General features: G+C 43.5%; 1 protein-coding gene and 1 long non-coding RNA gene across 51 annotated transcripts in view; one reads left to right on the forward strand and one right to left on the reverse strand.

Annotated features, from left to right (window-relative positions):
* Window positions 1–22,218, reverse strand: part of NFYC (nuclear transcription factor Y subunit gamma) — a 72,176-nt gene that overhangs the window by 48,701 nt on the left and 1,257 nt on the right. For 10 of the 50 annotated variants that reach the window (XR_014808591.1, XM_084965613.1, XM_084965569.1 and 7 more), the window contains exons 1-2: window positions 7,044–7,316; window positions 4,867–4,955 (exon numbers count right to left, since the gene is read on the reverse strand). The exons of 6 other annotated variants lie outside the window; for them this stretch is intronic. The gene's annotated coding sequence lies outside the window, so the exon portion shown is untranslated. Of the gene's footprint in view, window positions 1–2,560; window positions 2,600–4,200; window positions 4,272–4,866; window positions 4,956–5,336; window positions 6,089–7,043; window positions 7,317–7,482; window positions 7,617–22,218 lie in introns of those variants that run through there. 34 more of the 50 variants (XM_084965599.1, XM_084965568.1, XM_084965592.1 and 31 more) reach the window with 14 other exon arrangements.
* LOC146403051 (uncharacterized) lies at window positions 14,555–18,881 on the forward strand. The gene is made up of 2 exons (XR_014808609.1): window positions 14,555–14,612; window positions 16,162–18,881. It is a non-coding gene; the product is annotated as an uncharacterized LOC146403051 (long non-coding RNA).

A 22,218-nucleotide genomic window follows, 5' to 3' on the forward strand; every position in this document is an offset into this window, starting at 1 on the left:
TTCAGAAAAAGTAAAGGCCAGATGGTAGGGCAGTACTTCCAATCTTTTTCCAATCAAGACACACACAGAAAATGTTAGTATTAGCTTTCTAATATTTAACCGATGGGCTGATCCTGATGCCCTCGCTCAGTTTACTTGTGACAAGATCCTGTATCATTCACGGTACTCTTAAGCATTCCGAAGAAACTGTGGCTCGGAGTGATACTGTCACGTTGTTATGCGTGCCAAGATAAGGAAAGTTACAGATATTCTCTAGTTTTAACTAAATCAACACTCCAAAAATGAACAAGTGACTGTTTAGAGCCGAGAAGAGTAATTTACATGTGAGAACTGCATATTCAGACGGCCAAGGTGCACAATCACAAGAGCTTGCAGAACGCTGTCCTGGGGACAGCGCCATGCTCACTTCCAGATTCTCAACCTCAGGGGCCAACCGCTTCTGCGTCTCCATCGTCGACGCAAGGCATTCATCCTCCGGCCCTCTGCCATCCTCGCTTGATTCTCCCGTTCACGCCCCAGGTCCAGCTATGGTCTCTGTGAGCTTAAATTCCAAACACACATTAACAATCTGATATTTTTCCAAAGCTCCCGTCCTGCTGGCTGGACATCTCTGACGGGAAAGCCATGCAGAACTCAAAACCCCTTCTGTCCAAAATCACATCTCTCTTCTTTCCCCAAACCTGCTCCTTCTAACTTCTGTTTCTGTCCTCCAGTCTCCTAGACTCTTTTCTTCAATTCCAATCAACTGCTGACCTCTATAATAAAGTGGCCATTTCCCGGCCTTCTCCTCAAATTGCCACCCTCTCTGTTCAAGTCCTCATCACCTCCACGTAACAATAAAGATGATGGTAACAGCTAATACGAGGCATTCAGGACGGAATGCCACGTATGGTCCTACGCCTTGCACACTGCTCTCTCTCTGAACCTTCCTAATAATCCTAAAGTTCATGAACCTAGTAGCTCACTGCATTCACTGCTCACGTTTCTAGCGTCCTCTCTTCAAATCCTACTCATTTCTACGTAGTGATGCTTAGTAAATCTTCTCAAAGTACAGCTCCAATAATGCCACATCAACCTATTACCCAAAATGGTTTACCAATATCAAGCAGAGACCGTTCAAATTTCTTAATCTGGCAGTCAGGGCCTTCCAACATTTGACACTGACCTCCTCCTCCAGACTTCTCTCTTTGGCCAATCCTTCCTGTCCCTAACTCATCTCCTTATGCTCTAAGCAGACCAGATCATTTACTGCTCTCTTCAGCCCACACTTTTTTCTGGTCTCTTTAGGGCCACACCTGCAGCACATGGAGGTTCCCAGGCTAGGGGTCTAATCGGAGCTGCAGCCCCCGGCCCACACCACAGCCACAGCAACACGAGATCCGAGCCACGTCTGTGACCTAGACCACAGCTCACAGCAATGCCGAATCCTTAACCCACGGAGCCCGGGGCCAGAGGTCGAACCCACAACCTCATGGCTCCTGGTGGGATTGTTTCCGCTGCGCCGCGATGGCAATGCCCCACACACTTGTTGAATCACCCTGTTAAACCGCCTTCCTCATTCCTAAACCAGAAGTAAAGGGACTTCCCTCCTCCGAGTTCCACGTCCTTTGCTTGGACTTTACATATTCATTTCCTCTATCACGTCTCCCTACCAGATTGTTAGATCTTGTAGTAAACTTCATTTGTAAACATTTTTAAAACCTCCATGTAGGAGTCCCCTGGTGGCCTAGAGATTATAAGCATCCAGCATTGTCACTGCTGTGGTACAGGTTCGATCCCTGACCTGGGAAATTCTGCATGCTGCACCCACAGCCAAAAAAAACCAAAAAACAAAAAAAACCTCCACATAAAAGACATGCATGCATGGTGAAGTACTGAGAGAAGGATGAAAAATCCAATTTTAGTATTTTCTCAAAGGTAAGAACTTTAAGCTTAGGTACATAGATGAAAAATTCATTTTCTCTGGATATTTCCAATCAAGCAGGTCTTCTCTTGACTTTTCATGTAATTGAAGCTACAGAGACAGACCAAAATAACAGTACTTCCAAGAAAGAGGGTAGCCAAGTGAGTGGGCACTGCTGTCTGCTGCGGCTATTTCAGTCTTCCTCTCTCCCTCTGACTGAGGACACAAGGTCACGGGCTACCTTGCGCCACTTTACAGTTAAACATCTACAAGGTGTCTTCTTTCCCGTGGTTCTGCCTTCACACTGGAATTGACCTTATTTCCCACCCTTCAACTGCCCTTTTTCACTGCAGGGTGTAAAGCTGTAATTTAGTTCCAGTAAATACGCTTCAGAGAAAAACTTTTGGTCAATTACTTAACATGGAGTCCGGCTTTGGGATACCATGGAGAGAGACAGGAAGATGAGGAGGATGACGCATCATCCGGGTTCTAAAACGCCAAGTCCAACAGAGGCAGCCGAAAGAACAGATTAAAAAGAAAGCTAAGTTTCTGGGACACGCAGACCCGAGTCGAACACCATCCAGTCGTGTCTAATATAATTTTCAGTCACAGTATAAGTCACATAAATCAAGCTCTTGTTCTTTCAATAAACTGTACCTTTTATTCAAACACATCAGGTGGTGAACAGAAATCCAGCTACAAAAGAGAAAAATTAAAAATTTTCAAGTAGAGTATGGTCTACCAGAGAATATGCAAAATAAGAACAAAAATCAAGCCCACAGCCACCCACACACATGCAGATACACAATACTACTTTGCTGGTCGGCAAGGATTAAAGTCGGAATAATTAAAATATTATTTGGGGACTATATGGACAATGATTTCCATTTCGGTCTTAACAAACGCTTACAATGATCCTGGGATCTTTGTTCGCGAAATATGGGTTGGTTTTAATGACGCACTGGAAGAACCAGGCACAGACATTTTTAGGAATGAGCTTGTTCGTGAGGTACGTTAGCAACAACAAAGCGAACTGGCACGCAGCTGTTGTGTTCATCGAGTTTAGTTTACTCTCTTGTAATGCGTAAGTGGGATCAGCTCTCTGGGACAGCTCAGTCAGGTGGGTACCACCAGCTTCCTAGCTGATTCTCAGCTTTCTGAATAAGCAACCGGCTGAGGCAAGAGATCTTCAGATCCCCAAAGGGACATTAAGTCTGCTGAGCAGACTTTCTAACCAATAGACTCCAAATGAAGACTTCGGAACTGCCTCCATGGGCCACCTCTCCCCTGTTCCTTCTGTGTTCAGACAGGAAGCCTGTACAGATATCACCCAGAGCAAGACAAATATAAAAACCAGAAAGTAAAAACAACCTAAAGGAATAAAAGAAACATGGAATGAACTGAGCAGAAGCTGAATCTCTGAACTTGCACAGGCCAGTCATGACTAAGCTGAACGACTGAGGCCTCGACTTCCCCACTTTCTAAAGGGAACTGAATTAGACTGGATCTCCTAAGGACTTCCATTAGGCTAATTTCAGAATATACAAACCCTTGCATGTATTATTGGGAATAGAGACAAGCAAAAGTAACTTCTTTCATGAAGAAGACCACATGTACAAACGATCAGCTTTAAAAATGCTTTTGGGGTTACTGAAACCTCCACAGAAGTACCCAGCTTCTTTAAAAGGAGACCCTCATCTTGTTTTAGGGAAAAAAGCTCCCAGGAGCCATGACTGCTGTTTTCAAACATACACATCCCTGGAACTAGAACTGATTTGGAGAAGCCAATGCCGATTTTGCCAAACCTTATTCCATCTAAATGAGATTCTTTTAATGCACAGAAAGGAGGCTGACATCAGTGCTGACTGACCATGCCTGAGAGGAAATGACTTCATAGGACAGGAAGTCAGATCACACATTACCCGCCTATCCCAGGGTGGGAGTGGGGGAGCCCTAAAACAGCTGACACTAGGAACACAAACTGGGCAAGAAAGACATCCCCATGGTTCCCACAATTTACCTTGGAAATTTATCTCACAGAGGGTCTCAACTTTGAGAATTTACTCTTTCATACTTTGATAAGAGACCAATTTAAAAAAAATCTTCATCCGGACATTTATTAGCTTAATTATTACTGCTTTGCAAGAGTTAACTACCTCCCAGGCATGAAAACTGACAGAAGATCACATGACCACAAAGCAAACAAAAAGTGGCTCCAGTATACTTTAGAAGTGCCTGGTACCCAAACTAAAAATGTAAGCCCTTCTTGGTGAACTTCTGCAGCTCTGACAACTTACCTGCAGTCTACTGCAGGTCTTGGCACCCTTCAGAAGAGGTTCCCAGTTTTTATTCTGAGAGGTTCCTAAAGCTAAAAAGGGTTTTAAGAAAAATCAGCATTCCCATTTCATCTTATTTCAAGAGGCCCTTCCCTTTGGACAGAGGGGTTAAAATTCTTCCACAGGAATCTTGGTCAAGAATGATGGCCTCGGCATCTCCATTACAGAGAGTCCTGACAGCACAAACAGCAATATGCAGGTGAAGGGGTGTGGAAGCAGTTTAAAAAGAGATGCGTCAGGTTCAAACACACTATTCCATAAACACACTGTAAAAATACTGGCATTTTTGATACCACACCTATCTCCATAGGTATTTAATTCCCGGTTTGGATTGGTAACAACTGACTTTTACGGAGCACTTCACAATTTGCGAAGCACTCTGACATACATGATCTCATTCGAGACTCACCACTGAATAGGAAGGTGCTATTTTTAGGTCCCGTTTTTACATGTGAGGAAGCTGACACTAAATGGCTGACTTGCCCAAGCTCACAAAGCTGGTGATAGCTGAACACTGCTTTTGCACACCCCACTTTCTCAAACCCTCTAATCACAGTAAATAAATGCCCAGATCTCAGACCCCATGTAAGCGCCCCTGCCCCGCTCCCTGCCACCCCCCATACACACCTTAGTCTAAGTTATAGTTAGCTGCAGGTCTTTGCTCTTTATGGAAGTAGAGGTTTTTGTCTTCATTCCTCTGGGAAACATTTATTTGGCTAAAGAATTAAATGAGGAGAACACATTAATACCATTCAATAGACACTGGGAAATAAGTCACCAGGGCTCTGCAGAAGTGTGCCTCTGTGCACCTTCCCAGGTAGTAGGTCGGATTCTGAGAGTCCATGACCCTAAAAAGGTTAAGAAACCAGGCTAGAGGCAGTGGCTAAATATCTTTCCAAGAAGCTAAACCCAAAAAGTTAACTTAAGTTTTATCAAGGCCTCATACTGTGAGCCACTTACTTTCTGCCTCTCCCAGGGCCATTAGGGTCTTTCAGTGTCCACAGTTGTTTTTTAAAATCATGTATTAAAAATTCTAGTTACGGATAACATATAGATCAATGACTCATAAAAAATTAAATTTAAATTAAAATAATTACCTGTTAAAAAATAATCTTTTAACAGAAACTCCTTTCTCTTAGGACTTAACTTCCCAGAATGACTGTTTGCTTTTTCTTTCCTTTTTTTTTTTTAGAATGACCATTTCCTTACCATAAGCATTCCAATTCTCCAAAAGAAGTTTCACAAACATAACTACTTTGAACTCCAGAAATACCATTCTTCACTCAGAACCCTCCAGATTACATACAAGACAAGGTAGCATGCAAGGAATTCTGAATCTGTTAGGCAGTTCACTCAACTATCATACCAAGAGGATTTAAAATTTCTTTGCTGGGGGGAGGGAACGAAGAAGAGGAGAGTGAAGGCAGCCCCACCGTCTTATTACTTGAAAACTCCTAATTTGAATCTATTCAAACATATTCCTACTAACCACTGGACTTGAACTCCGAAGTACAGATTTTCTTCATCTTAAATAGAGCTTTTCAGTCCAAATCTGCATAAACAAACTTTGTCCTTCAATCTTTCAACTCTCGGCAGCTTTTCAAGGTCACTTTTGCGAGCAACGACAGAGGCCTGCATCTTGCAACTTTGCTGGCTACACCACTCCGATTCCAAGAGCCCAAATCTAAGTTCCTATTGATCCTCTCAGGTAAATCCTTTACCCAAGGGGAAGGCAAACCAACACCCTCCAAACTTCTCCTCTGCTAGGGCCTGCTCCTTTTTCTGCCCAGAGGCTGAATGCTGCTGGTTCACTGCTCCACTGAGTCTGCTGCAGAAGTGCTCCGATGACCTTCATTCCGTATTTGCAAATAAAAAAAACAAAGAATTGCTTTTTCAAGTCAAGTGTACTATAGATCTTAGTACATGGATGGAAGACTTCACTACACACAAGAACAGGCTGGTTACCAATTAGCCAGCAACCTGCATTAGTTTCGTATCCCTATAGAGGAGGGGAAACATGTATCAAGGGCAAAAGACAGGATGCCTGTTCTCTTAACTTTCCTATTCACAAACTACAAGTCAATTAGAGCCTTAGAGATTTCACATAGAAAATGAAAAGCATTTTGCTCACATCATTTAAAAAAGCAAATCAACACCTGGCAAAATGTGTGAAACTGGTGGAAAAAGATTTGCTTTTGTCACTGCAAAATCGTGGAAGTGTTTCTTACCAGCATTCTAAAACAAAGATTGTTAATTACTTGGTATTTATTAGACTCTAGAAGCAGACAGGTAAATCAAGAAAGTTCCGGGAGAATTTCACACTGGCATGTGGGCCTTTCACCATTAGAACCTGCATTGGTGCAAATCACATTTTCACACAAATTCAGAACAGCAACGGTGTTGCTTCCACCTCTGAAAATAGATGTCAACGAAGTGCATGGAAATAGAAAGAGTCTCACAACAACTCAGCTTATTCTGAGGAAAGCCTCAGTGCACTTGAACAAAGGAAAATTATTTGGAAAACAGTTAAGTTTACCGAATGCAAAGAGAAAGTGCTTTGCTTCTGTGTGCCCTGAAAACTGACTAGCCTTTCTTCATGTACCTGCTCTAGCCGATACTCAACTAGGGAAAGAAATCCCAGTTGAAGGGCATGCAAAATCTAGACAGAGCAAGGTATTCTAGGTGCACCAAAAGGTATGCCTGGAATGTAAAGTGGCCATTTTCTGAAACAGTGCAACTTGTCTACACTCTCTGAAGCTAAACAGTCTCTACCATTTTAACACAAAACAAAGAATTAAACTTACCGGGAACTGCATTAATTTTACATGTAGTTATTTATATCTCCTCGGACAGGGAGAATTTAAGTCACTCCTATCCCTCCCCCCCAAAAGGACGGAGGAAACAAAAGGCAGCAGGAGATGCAGAAACCTGAGTCTGGAATGTCCACTCCAGTGAAAGCCCGAACAGCTGTCCCCCCACCCCCCAGCAAACTATTCGCCATTTTTCTTTGTCTTTCAGCTGACCCCTGCCTCAGTGAAAAACTCCGAGGCTCCAATGAAGCCCTGCAGCCTCCTTCCACTTTAACAGTCAAAGGCATTCAATCTAGCATGCTATTTGACACCAAACCTTGCCTCCAGAGTGGTCCCATTGGCTGAGCTGCTTTATCAGCTAAGAACACAAAGCCGCGATTGGCTGTTCACGTCATCAGTTACCTCCTTTGTACACTTCCTGTTTTAAAGTTACCTTGAGAAGCAGAACAGGGGTCAGATCCAGACTTCAAACTACCAGGAACTTAAGGCTTGGAAATGCCTGGCAAATGCTCCCAGCAGATGCACTAGGGCCTCACATGCTTCCAAAACAGAAGATACTGAAGATTTGGAGTTGTTCTTAAAATCACGCGAAAGGGTTGTTATAGTTCCCACCCAAAAGATTTCTTATTGGCTGTCAGAGTTCCATTTAAAAAATTTAAGGTAATTTAACTGCTTCTGATTGGCCATGAAAGACGTCTGTAAGATACTGCTACAGTATCCTATGGCAGTAAACCAGAGAAGCAGTGCGCACAAGGTCGGAAAGCTGAGACTGAACTGTCTTCAATTCTCTGTTGAGCCCTAACAAGAGGAAAAGAAAACTGGCTGGGCTCCAACGGCTCCAAAGAAAATGCAGCTTCTTTAACCACAACGAAGAGTGATATAAATGGTCTCGTAAGATTTCCAAGAAGGCACCTGCCATTACACCCACAGTAATTTTAAAAGCACCGTATTAGCAGCAGGACAAATTACTTTATTTTGAAATACAAACTCATCGAAATAGGAAAATTCTGGGATAACATATGAAGTTAGTGACAGGGACAGTGGCATTTCCAAAAGTCTACCAGGAACTCGAGGGAAATATAATGATAAAAGGGAAACAAACCAATAAGAAGAGTGAACAGTAGTGAATACATTGTTTAAAACACAATACAGTTTGATGGATTAACTATTTAGGGAGGTTACAAAATGTTGATTAGCTTTTAATAGCTAATAGCTGGTATCACAGATGATAAACCTTCCTACTACATTTTCAAGAACAAGCAGCAGCACTGATCTCTGGAGATACACTGTAAATACTGTGGTTTAGGTTAAAGACATCCTATGGTGCAGAAGTTTACCAGTGGTGGTCAAAGACTTGCTTATGGATTGTGGGGCCAACTGCTTAGGTGTTAAGAGAAGCCTCCATATTAGGTGAACATCAGTTAACATTTTTCTTTCTTTTTTTTTTTTTCTTTTACTATTCAAGTAGAAACATCTCACTATTACCTGAGGCTTTCAATAATCTCCTTAGGAGTCCCTGGTGACCTAGTGGTTAAGGATTCAGCACTGCCACTACTGTGGCATGGGTTTGATCCCTGGCTCAGGAACTGCCACATGCCATGGACATGGCCCAAAAAAACCCACCAAAAAACAATCTCCTTAAATCTGCTTCCTCTCATCAAAGCAAAATACCCCAGGAATGAACACGACTGTTTTGCCAGGTAGATGAGACCTTTTCCAGAAATATCTCAGTTGGTCTTACTTGAAAGGTCACTGTAGGTAAATGCAGAGATCCAGCAGATCCCTGACCCAGAAGCAAGGCAGACTGTCATTATTAACTTCGCTGTCTGCCATATTAACTTCGCTCACAGAGTGAGGTGCAAAGAAGTGAAGCAACGGGGCCCTGGCCACATATCTAGGAGGCAAACTCAGGTCCTGCCTAGGATGGTACTCTTTCCACGGCTCTACACTGCTTATCAAGACATGGAGCACCTCAGGGCACATCCAAAGAAATTCTTAGGAGTCACACATACAGTCCCTCCTTGGTAGCCATGGGGGATTGGTTCCAGGACCCCAGCGTTTACTAAAATCTGAAGCCAATCTAGCCCCTCAGATTACAGGGCTGACACCAACTGCCCTCTGTGTCTGCATCTGGGCTCCACATACACAGACATGGAGGCCGACTGTATGTATAGGGAGCATAAGCCATTACACCCAGCTTCAGCAATGTAAAGATTAGAAATTTGGTGGAGCTCCCGCTGTGGCACAAAAGGATCCATGGTCTCTTGGGAGAGCTGGGATGCAGGTTCAACCCCAGCCTGGCACAGGGGCTTAAGGATCTGGCATTGCCGCAGCTGCAGCTGAGGTCGTGACTACTGCTCAGATCTGATCCATGACCAGGGAACGCCATATGCTGTAGGGCAGCCAAAAAAAAAGAAAAATAAAATAAATAATTTTTTAAAAGAAATGAAAATTAGAGATTTGGGAGTTCCTATTGTGGCTCAGTGGGTTATGAACCCAACTAGTGTTCATGAGCACTCGGGGCTCCATTCCTGGCCTTGTGCAGTGGGTTAAGGAACCAGCATTTCTGAAAGCTGTGGTGTAGCCTGCAGATTCGACCTGGATCTGGCATCAATGTGACTGTGGTATAGGCTGGCAGTTGCAGCTCCAATCCAACCCCTAGGCTGGGAACTTCCATATGCTGTAAGTGCAGTTGTAAAAGAAAAACAATAAATAAATAAAAAAGAGGAATCTGACTTATGTTTGCCTGTGGGTTATAGATCTAGCTCAGTATCTTGACAAAACAGCACTCTATAAGTTGCTACAAATTTTATTACCAAACTATTAGAAACATTTAACCAGGAGTTCCCATTGTGGCTCAGCAGGTTACAAACCCAACTAGTATCCATGAGGATCTGGGTTCAATCCTGCTTCAATCAGTGGGTTAAGGATCCGGCATTGCCATGAGCTGCGGTATAGGTCGCAGACACACTCAGATCTGGCATTGCTGTGGCTGTGGTGTAGGCTGGCAGCTGCAGCTCTGATTCGACCCCTAGCCTGGGAAATTCCATGTGGCACACAGGCAGCCCTAAAAAGCAAAACACACACACACACACACACACATATTAAGGGATTGCATGGCAATTTCACTATGGCATCTAAATAAATGTTTAGTTAAGCTAACAGGGTGCACTGTGGGACAATTCCTAAAGCTACACAGATTTACAATTATAGTTCATTTCTGAAAAGTTTAGATCACAGATTCACAGCCTTGGAAGAGAAGGCAGAAGGCCAACAGGCATTGCCTTATTCACACTAGAGTTTTTCTTAACCCCGTTAACACTGGGGGTCAAGTCAGCTGCAAGGCAGTAAAGAAGCTCCTTTGACGCGTGGGGGACAGAGGACTATGGAGAATGTGTTCACAGCCCTGACCACTAATTAGTGTCACCACGGGAAAACCACCAGACAAAGCCAGTTTCAAATTGCGATTCCTCTATGTGTTAACTGTATGACAATATCCTCATCTGTCACATATGGGTATCACCATCTATAATCAGAGCCACATGAAGGATTAAATGAACCAACACATGTAAAGTATATTGTACTGTGTCTAATAAGCACTAAACAAAAGCAAAGTGCTAAAAGTCACCCAACCCAAATTCCTTGTTTTACACAGGGGTTAAGGTTCAGAAAGGCCTGGCTTCTTAAAGGCCCTGAAGCTGCTATGAAGGAATGTCTCTCTTCTGTCTCTAGCACAACCTGCAACCCTGCAGAAAGCAACTCCTGAGCCATCAAGGGCAATGTGGGAGGACTACCAGCTGCTACTAAAAATCTTCCCCAGTTTTTATGCCGGAAATCCGTGCCTTTCACCACTACTCCTGGTTGAGGTCTGGTTACTGTTCCAAAAGCCTACCCTTTGACTCTGCTTTTGATACACTAGATTAAACCAAACATGTCCCTTGATACTTTGTGAAGGTCTTTGGCATAATTTTTATTAGCTCTTGGCAGTTTGCAAGAAAAACACTTCAACTCCTATTTCTCGTCACAGTCACCTTAGTAGAATCCAGGCCACTAGTAAGAAGAGAACTCAAATTACCCTGGATTTCCATTTGGCACTCTCGCTCAGCATAGCTCTCCCGTTCTAGTTTGTCATTGCTTTGGACTAAGAGCCTTGTGGGATCTCTGCAGTTCTAACTCACATCCTTCCCCAAGGGATAAGCAGCCCTCTACATCAAACAATTGCATTATCTTGCCCTAAAAAACACCCTGAGACAAAACCAATGCATCTGGCTACATGGGTAAGGCTCACTGCTCTCAAAGAAGGCAGGGTGGGAACTGATGCTCTTCATCGGAAATTGATTTTAAATCATAGCCACTTACTCACTAACTGTGTGATTCTGGCCAAGTTACTCATCCATCTCTGAGCTTACTTCTTCATGTATGTGTAAATGGAAAAAAACAACATCAACTCACAAAAGTGTTGAGGCTTAAATGATTAACGTCTGACAGGTGGAAGGTGTTCAATTAATATTTAAATATACACTTGGGAGCTCCTGTTGTGGCTCAGCAGTAACGAACCCAACTAGTATCCATTAGGATGCGGGTTCGATCCCTGGCCTCACTCAGTGGGTTAAGGATCCAGCATTGCTGTGGCTGTGTAGGCTGGCAGCTGCAGCTCTGATTCCACTCCTAGCCTGGGAACCTTCACATGCCATGGATGCAGCCCTAAAAATACAAATTAAAAAAAAAATTAAATATACACTTGACTATAGCACCGATTGTACCGTATGTCTATCACCAGAGGAGGGCTTCTTGACGGCAGCAACTGTGTCTTCTATCTACCTACGACCTCAGTGCTCAGGACAGAGGTCTAAATCAAACCTGACCTTAGCCACAGTGCCAGTGAAGTAACAGGGAGGAGGAGGGATTGAGGAAACGAGAGTACCTGTTCCATCTAAAGGGGCAGCTAATACTAAGCTCAAACTGAAGAAGGCTATGGTCCAGGAAGGCTGGTCCACTGCATGAAGAGCTTCATATTCCATAAAAGAAGCAAAATCCAGATCCTGGACACAAAAAGCTGATGCTAGCGCAACTCCTGTTTGATCTAAGCATCTTCAGGAATGACCAAAGAGCCAGGGTTGTGGCAGAAGGCCTCAACCACCATGACAATTCCTGCCAAGGTCAGGGTCTTGCTCAGGACCACAGATTCACTGGTCTTAGAGGTTACACTGTATTCCAGGAGAAGCAAAAATAGCGGCAAAGAAACTGCTCTTCAGCAGTCTGAACATTTTACTGATGGTGTCCTTAACTGACCCCTTTGGACTAGTAAGTAAACCTTGGAGTCCCAGGAAACATCAGAAAAGAGAACCTATAAAGAAAAGTGAACTTTTCATATGTTGAGACAGGGTTACAAAGCCATATTCATTTGACTATAAATTTGTTGTGTGCAGCTCAAGAAAAGGCAAAAAAAAAAAAAAAAGACAAAAAAAGTAAATAAATAAATTTGCTGTGTGTCTTATTCCATACCAACCTGATGACATGGACATATACAGTAATTTGTTTTGCACTGATGTTGCTACAGGTTAACAGGAAGGGGTTTTTTTTTGTCTTTTTAGGGCTGCACCTGCGGCATACGGAGGCTCCCAGGCTAGGGGTCAAATTGGAGCTACAGCTGCCAGCCTGCACCACAGCCGCAGCAATGCCAGATCCAAGCCAAGGCTGCGACCTACACCACAGCTGCGACCTACACTGCAGTTCACGGGAACGCCAGATCCTTAACCCACTGAGCAAGGCCAGGGATCGAACCCGCATCCTCGTGGATACTAGTCGAATTTGTTTCCACTGAGTCACGATGGGAACTCCAGGAAGGGGTATATTTTTTAAGAACACCTTTAATCCTGGCAGCCAGAATCAAGAAGCATTAATATTTGGGGTTATAAACTTTTAGAAGTTTTTCTTATGTAAATGAGATATGAAGTTGAGTTAGTCCCCCCAATATTCGATAACACCATACAAAAATACTACCCAAGGAGTTCCCGTCATGGTGCAGTGGTTAATGAATCCGACTAGGAACCATGAGGTTGCGGGTTCGATCCCTGGCCTTGCTCAGTGGGTTAAGGATCTGACGTTGCCATGAGCTGTGGTGTAGGTCACAGACACAGCTCGGATCCCACGTTGCTGTGGCTCTGGCGTAGGCTGAGCTATAGCTCGGATTAGACCCCTAGCCTGGGAACCTCCATATGCCGCGGGAGCAGCCCAAGAAATGTCAAAAAGACAAAAAATAAAATAAAATAAAATAAAATAAAATAACACTACCCAAACTGTTTTGTAATTGTTTTCATTTACTAATGTGTGGGAGTTCCTATTACAGCTCAATAGGTTAAGAACCTGACTAGTGGAGTCCCCATTGTGGCTCAGTGGGTTAAGAACCCAGCGTAGTCTCTGTGAGGATGCTGGTTCCATTCCTGGCCTCACTCGGCAGGTTAAGGACCTGGCACTGCCACAAAGTGCTGTGCAGGTCGCAGATGTGGCTCGGATCTGTGTTAAAAAGAGGAAAAAAAAATGTGGGAGCTCTCCTATGGCACAGCAAGCTAAGGATCCAGCACTGCCACTGCTGTGGCCCAGGTCCAACACCTGGCCCAGGAACTTCCGAAGGAAAAGGAGAAGAAGACGGAGGAGGAGGAGGAGGAGGAAGAGGAGGAGGACTTCCCCTATCAAATCTAGACGTACATCATTTGTAACACCTGAAGTATATTCCGCTCGCGGGCTGTAAAACAACCTCAATCCGTTCCATATTAGCACCTAATTTCGAGGCCTCCTGTTCCAAACGACGGTCAACAGCACCACAGAGAACATCCGCCACGCTCGTTCCTTGTACCCCCACCTCATTCTCTCTCCCAGAGCCTTGCAACAGCTTCACACACAGTACCATTTGCCTGCTGTTTTTAAAAAAGGAAGCCGTATTGTTTTACAATGAAACCTTTCCACTTTCAATTTGGTTTCAATTTTTTTTTAATTATAAGCAGATCAAAGAAAACTGAAGGCTGCCAGATTGTAACTCCTGACCCAAATCGTTCACCGGACCTGGTCTTGAACAACCTTCAAGGTTTAAAAAAAAGGACGTCGACACATTTTTGAAAGACTCTGACATTCTGAAGATAGTCCCCAAGGACGCCACAGAAACACTTTCAGCAATGACAACCCCGTCAGAATAAGGAACGTGGTTCTGATGCTCAGCACATGGCTACTCAATAAATAAGGCAAACTAATAAATAAGACTATAAGTGGATTATAAATTCTGAATTATCTGTTTTTTGAAAATACATTATATTCTTCAGAGCGTAAATAAAGACCAATAGATGGTAAACTCCTCTGGAGAGACCAGTGGTTAATAACGCACTGTGCCTGGTAAACCAGTGATCCGAGAGATGGAGGCGGATACTGCTGCTATTGGTATTGACAACAGGACTAGATGAGCTGCGAGATCACGTACATCCCTAAGAGTCTGTTAGTCTGGAAACACATTCTTTTTTTTTTTTTTTTTTCTGTCTTGTCTTTTTAGGGCCGCTCCCACAGCATATGGAGGTTCCCAAGCTAGGGGTCTAATCAGAGCTGCTGCCGCCGGCCTATGCCACAGCCACAGCAATGCCAGATCTGAGCCATGTCTGCGACCTACACCACAGCAACACCGGATTCTTCACCCACGGCGCAAGGCCAGGGATGGAACCCGCAACCTCATGGTTCCTAGTCGGATTCGTGGAAACGTATTCTTACATGTTCCCAGAAAAGTCCTTTGCCACTAGTGGCCAAGCTATCCTATGCAAAGGATTCATTTTTATTCAAAAACTCTCTACACCAGAACTGCTCAACTGGGCTTCGCTCTACACCCAGCCATAACATCGAGTGCTTATTAAGTGTTCTCACCAACAGGGTTCCACGGCCAAATAAGTTCTAGAAACACAGCATAATGTATCCATTCTCTTGAAGAGTTGTTAAAGTACACGAGCACAAACATTCTCAACACAAATGCTGCAAAAAAGAAATTCATTTCACTCTGGCCATTATTTTGTCAAGGATCCTTTTTCCATCCCCCGAGGATACTTATTAGCATTGTATAAGAACTAATGTTCAGCGGGACAGCTTGGGAACTGCTGCTCTAAGCCAACTTACAAATTTTAGTGGAATGAAAAGAACACCAGAGGCGAGTCTCTTCTGACCATCTTCCAAAATAGTTGGAGTTTTACACACATTATGACATTTCCCTTTTTAATGAAAGTGACATTAAATACCACCATAAATAGCAATCCTCTGCCTCTCAAATTATTGCCAACCTAGTATGCTTTGCTTCTTAAAAAGGCCCCAATTCTGTCATTTGATAATGAGCAAATTCTAAGCTACTTACCTTCAGGGTACAATAATAATTTTTGAAACAGTTAAAAATGACAAAAATGTTCAACTGCGCAAAGAGCACGTACTTTCTTTTTTCTCTTTTAAATGGACAGATCGGGAATTCCCGTCGTGGTTCAGTGGTTAACGAATCTGACTAGCATCCACAAGGATGCAGGTTCAATCCCTGGCCTCACTCAGCGGGTTAAGGATCCGGCGTTGCCATGAGCTGTGGTGTAGGTCGCAGATGTGGCCTGGATCCTGCATTGCTGGGGCTGTGGTGTACACCAGCAACTACAGCTCCAATTGGATCCCTCGCCTGGGAATCTCCATATGCTGCAAGTGCAGCCCTAAAAGAAAGAAAAAAACAAACAAACAAAAAAGATGCAAAAATAACTAAATAAATAATTTTTTAAAAAATTAAAAAAATAGGAGTTCCCGTGGTGGCGCAGTGGTTAACAAATCCGACTAGGAACCACGAGGTTGTGGGTTCGGTCCCTGCCCTTGCTCAGTGGGTTAACGATCCGGCGTTGCCGTGAGCTGTGGTGTAGGTTGCAGACGCGGCTCGGATCCCACGTTGCTGTTGCTGTGGCTCTGGCGTAGGCCGGCGGCTACAGCTCCGATTCGACCCCTAGCCTGGGAACCTCCATATGCCGCGGGAGCGGCCCAAGAAATAGCAAAAAGACAAAAACCAAAACAAAACTTAAAATGATGTGTATAAAGAGCTTTTAAAAAAAAGAAATGGAAGAAAAAAAAATTAAAAAAATAAATGGATAGATCATGCCACCGGCAAAGGGATGTATTTTTCTAACACTGGGCAAAGAACCTCACTTCATATATATCAATGGAAAATTTGCAGCTCCTGAGGTCAGGGTTAACAGTCGTTTGGGATTTTGAAACCTTTAGCGATTCTAGCAAACTTAAGCCAATGATAAGATACTAAATACTCTATACTCCAAGATCATTTCCTCTGAGTCACTGAGGCATTTATTGAAGCACTGCTACAGATTACTATTTTAGCTCACAGTCATGAATGCGTTTAAGAAAATTCTTGAATCTGATTTGTAACAATATACCGTTGATTTTAAATGAAAGGTGCTCATTCAAACAGGACACCTTATATACCTTGAGCATGGCGATCTGAACCTTTAATTTAAAGCGATTCTCCTGGGAACATTCAAATGCAAAGGTTAAACTAGTCCCTTAAGGTTAATGCACCTTGAGTTTATCCACTAGAAAGCTCTCGCTGTATAAAAAAGTGCAATGGATGTGAAAGTAATCTGCAGACAAAATCTTAAACCGAAATGGAAAATGCAACTCCTATGCTGAAAATGAGTTCAGGGGTTGTCTCACTATCAGGTACCTCACTGCTAAAACATGCAGAAGTGTGGGAAGGGTACAGTAAATTTTGCAGCCTGGCAAAAATTTCTGCAGGCAGGGAGATTTTTTTTTTCCCTGAACCATTCCGCAACGTTCTCTTTCTGCTTACTTCAAAGAAAATGTTACCCAGGTGACTACAAATCAAATTGACAGTCCTACTTCAACCATTTCTACAATTAGAAAAAAATGTAAATGACTGGACATCATGAGAAAACTGGTTGTTCTCATTTCCATAATCATTACTCTTTGGCAAGTAGGAAGACATTTCTCCTCGTCAAAATCACCACCACGCAGCACCTGGGGATTAACATCGGGGGTCAGGAGACACCCTACCCTTGCCACACATGATCACACAACTCTGGGCCTTCCTAAGAAATCCTGACCTCACAACGGTCCACTGGAAATCAGCTCCGAAACCACCACAGCACACCTAAATTAAATTAGACTGTTTCTTTCATGTCAAGTGGCTGCACCCGCCCCTCAAGTAGAAATCTTACTATACATAACGGAGCAGATAATTACAAAGGCCTCATCAGAGAAGCTCTAATTGGCTGTCTGGCAGATTTTATGCTCTTTTCAAAAGAAAGTAATGTGTTCTCTCACTTATTAAGTTTCACTCAGTGACAGGCACCGACTATATGCTATTGTATTCATTTTTCACAAGTACTCAGTAAGATAGGAACCATCACTTTACATAGGAAGTAGCTGAGGCTCAGACAGTTTAAGAATTTGACCCCCAGCTGCATGAAGAAGGGTAAACGCATTACAGAGACAGAATTCTTTCCCAGGTCTGACTCCAACGTCAGCAACTACACTGGCACCTCCCAAAGGCACTTGGCCAAAGTATTTTAAATCCATTTCCTCCTACAATTAATCTACTGAAATTTATGTTAGGTGCTTTGAGTCTCTGTGGGAAAATACTAAAATGACCTTTGTAGCCTGCCTAACTAGTCACAGTGCATGCATGAAAAAGTGAACAAACAAAATGAAAAGAGAGACTGTAAGACATCAGATAACTCACAGTTTGCTAAGCGCACAAGAAACAGAATGGAAAAGAACAACTTGCTGGCTAAGGAATGTTCTTCCTAGGTTGTATGCCTGAGGCTGGAATGAACCTCAGGAAGGTCGTTTGGGGCCTTAATAATGTCCTCGCTATTCTCCCTCCTGTGAATGAGGCAAACGTGTCAAAACACAAAAGATGTCTTATAGAGTCATCTCTGCCATCAAATCACTGCTTCCACAGGAGAGAAAACGTTGTCCAGTGAAATGAGCGCTGGCCTGGGAATCCAGTGATCTGGGAGGGACCCGGCTCTGCCCTTGCAGAGCGAAATGACCTTTTCAAGGTCACTGCACTCTTCAGGGCCTCCGTACAAAGGATGTGCTGAAAGAACTGACAGTCACTTCCAGAGCTTAGACATAAGTTGTTTTCTTTTTCTCATCACATTCTATGGTGTCAAAAGAACACAGTGTTTAAGGGTAAGGGTTCCAGACACTGTGTAAGAATTAAGCTCTGTGACCTTGAGCAAATTGCTGAACTTCTCAGTTTCCTCACATGTAAAACTGAGGGTGGTAGGAGCATCTGTCTCATACTGTGTGAGGATGATATATAATTTATACACACCCTTGCTGGTTCAACGCAAACACTTAGTAAAATACAGTAACTATGACGTTACTCCTGAATATATTCATACACCTTTAACGGCTCAGTACTTCTGAACTCAGAGATTGGAGAATTTCAAACCTGCCTCAAAAAGACACCTACCATGGCCCCCACACTTCACCTTGCCTCTACTTCTTCTAAATGGGGATAAGAAATCTTCAGAGTTCCTGTTGTGGCTCAGCGGTTAATAAATCCAACTAGGAACCATGAGGCTGCGGGTTCGATTCCTGGCCTTGCTCAGTGGGTTGAGGATCCGGCGTTGCCGTGAGCTGTGGTGTAGGTCGAAGAGGTGGCTCGGATCCCATGTTGCTGTGGCTGTGGTATAAGCTGGAAGCTGCAGCTCTGATTTGACCCTTAGCCTGCGAACCTCCGTATGCCATGGGAGCGGCCCTAGGAAAGGCAAAAAGACAAAAAAATAAATAAATAAAAATAAAGAAGTTTTGTATCTTTTCTAGTACAATGAACCGATTTTGACCAAATGGAAAACGTGTAAGCAAATAAGGATTAAACAAAGTGACGTGAGCAGTCTGTACAGTACAAAACACCGATGTGCTTAGAAGAGGAAGCTGACAGATCTACTCGGACGCCCTCCTGGGCGCTCAAGCTTTCTAGGGGGATCCGTTCCAAATAAAACAAGCGCAACAGCTGGCTCCGGGTTAATGCAGCATGTACATGAACTAATGCCGAATGAAGGTGGCACTGGTGCTAAAGAGCAGGTAACCAAGAAACGCTTGATGAATGAAAAAGACACGCGTACACGCTTGTTTTTGTAACCTCGTCCAATCTGCTAGAAACTAGGTTATGGATGTCGTTAACAGTCTCCGTATATGAATAACTTAACGGCTGAGCCGAATGCAGCTGCGATGACCAAGGCACCACACTCACGGCAAGCCCTATTTCCCCTGACACTCGGGCTCTGTCCTCCACACTGCAGTGTAACTGCAAAGACAGGGGAGGAGACTCTCACCTAATCACACCAAGACACAAAGCAATTAAGACTTCCAATTCACCCGTCCCCCCGAAAACCTGAATTACTTAAAGGTGTCCATGCAAAATTGGAATTGAGAACATTTTGTTGTATCCAGTCGTAATTTTATTTTATTTATTTTTTTATTTTTATTTTTTTTTTTGTCTTTTTGTCTTTTTGCCATTTCTTGGGCCGCTCCCGTGGCATATGGAGGTTCCCAGGCTAGGGGTCGAATCGGAGCTGTAGCCACTGGCCTACGCCAGAGCCACAGCAACGCAGGATCCGAGCCACGTCTGCGACCTACACCACAGCTCACAGCAACGCCGCAACCTTGACCCACTGAGCAAGGGCAGGGACCGAACCCGCAACCTCATGGTTCCTAGTCAGATTTGTTAACCACTGCGCCACGACGGGAACTCCACCAGTCGTAATTTTAAACACCACAGAGGATAAGGGTGCCCCAGAATCACCCCACAGTTTGCAGGCGGCACTGGGCCTCTGGACACGTCTCAGCATTTGTGGAGACAAACAGCCTAGAGAGCTGACGATGTTTCCGAAAGCTCCCTGGTGAGCTCTTCACAGGCGCACTGGGTCGTTCCTCACTGCTTGGCATTCCTCACTGCCATACACAGAAAGACTGAATCAGCGAATTCAGAAGTCGGGTTTAAAGAAGGCAGAGTCACACACTCTCTGCACATCTTTTCTGCACTATCGACCTGAGTTCAAAAAAACTTCTGCAGCTTACTTGGTGAATCTCTTCCTTCACAACAGAAACCAAGGGATGCGACTTCAATACCTAGTTGAAGAACCTATATTCTATATGGTTACCATTTTGTAGTCCGAATCTTTGAACAGTACAAATTTTTGTTAATTATCCCACTCAAGGGAGTTCCCGTTGTGGCTCAGCAGTAATGAACCTGACTAGTATCCATGAGGATGTGGGTTTGATCCCTGGCCTTGCTCAGTGAGTTGAGGATCCGTCATTGCTCTGAGCTGTGGTGTAGGTCACAGGTGCAGCTCCACTGTGATCCCCAGCCTAGGAACTTCCATATCCCGTGGCCATAAAAGACCAAAAAAAAAAAAAAAAAAAAAAAAAAAAAATCCCACTCAACATACTCCTCACATCCAGAAGTCAAAGAATAATCCACTGTGAAATACAAAAAACTACCTGGGAGTTTAAGTCAGGTTGATGTTGACAGCATGATACAAGTGAAACAACAGGCTCGAGTTCCCATCGTGGAGCAGTGGAAACAAATCTGACTAGGAATGATGAGGCTGCAGGTTCGATCCCTGGCCTCAATCAGTGGGTTAAGGATCTGGCATTGCCGTGAGCTATGGTGTAGGTTGCAGACACAGCTGGCATTGCTGTGGCTCTGGTGTAGGCCAGCAACAACAGCTCCCGATTCGACCCCTAGCCTGGGAACTCCATATGCAGTGACAAAAAAAGACAAAAAATAAAATAAAATAAAATCCCCTTTCTGAAACGACAGGCTGGAGACACTGGACACGTAACCTCTCTGATCTTTGATTTTCTCACCTACAACGTGGGGGTGCTAGCGCCTACCTAACAGCAATGTGCTATTAAATGTGCTCCGACGTGTCAGTTCTCTCCCTCTACTTTTCCCTTCTCTCTTAAAAATTTTAGTTGTATTCACATAAAACAGAAACATGAAAACCACGGGAATAAGCAATCAGATCCTGCTGTATAGCACTGGGAACTATGTCCAGTCACTTATGATAGAGTATGATAATATGAGAAAAAAGAATGTATACATGTATGTGTAACTGGGTCACCTTGCATAAGTAGAAAATTCACAGAACACTGTAAACCAGCTATAATGGAAAAAATAAAAATCATTATAAATAAAAAAAAAGAAAAGAGGAGTTTCCATTGTGGCTCAGTGGTTAGCGAATCCGACTAGGAACCATGAGGTTGTGGGTTCGATCCCTGGCCTTGCTCAGTGGGTTAAGGATCCGGCGTTGCCGTGAGCTGTGGTGTAGGTTGCAGACACGGCTTGGATCCCACGTTGCTGTGGCTGTGGTGTAGGCTGGCAGCTGCAGTTCCAATTCAACCCCTAGCCTGGAACCTCCATATGCCATGGGAGCGGCCCAAGAAATTGCAAAAAGACAAAAAAAAAAAAAGAAAGAAAGAAAGAAAGAAAGAAAGAAAGAAAGAAAGAAAGAAAAGAAAACCACAGGAGTTTCTTAAAATCAGAATAAAAACTGAAGTGTTAACATCTATCTAAAGCTGAAAGAACCGCCTAAAATAGACAAGGAAAAATAAATTGGGACAACACAGAGGTTTACCATAAAAGTGTTTCCATGATCCCCAAACCTTGGGAGGAGCAAATGTAAAACAATCCAAGTCACTACAGTTCAACAGAAAAGGAATGTACCCCCAACAAGCTGCCTCTAATGACTCCCGATTAGAACAAAAGCTTTTTGAAATATGAACCAAATAGAGCTGACAAGTTCTGTTACTTAAGACAAGATGCAAGAACATATGCACTGGCATATTTTCATCCCAGGTTACTTATTTAAAACAATTTTTTTTCTTAAAGTGCCTATGAGGGTGGGTGTTTTTTTTAGGCACACATAAAAGGAAATAAATGAGCCAAGATCCAGGCTCTGTCAAGCTCTCTTCCACTGAAGAGGAACCTAACAATATACTTTCAAACAAATAACTGTCAAATAGCTGATATTTGCTAGAAAGAATAGCTTTGGAAATCTGGGAACTCAGCCCTGACCTCTATCTTTCCTAGAGCAGTAAAACTTCATATAGAACATTTCAAAACTAG

Source organism: Sus scrofa, chromosome 6 (genome assembly GCF_054392235.1).
Source record: "Sus scrofa isolate SSC_HxYL_T2T_F1_AM1 chromosome 6, Sscrofa_HxYL_maternal_Yorkshire_Landrace_v2.0, whole genome shotgun sequence".
Lineage (NCBI taxonomy): Eukaryota > Metazoa > Chordata > Mammalia > Artiodactyla > Suidae > Sus > Sus scrofa.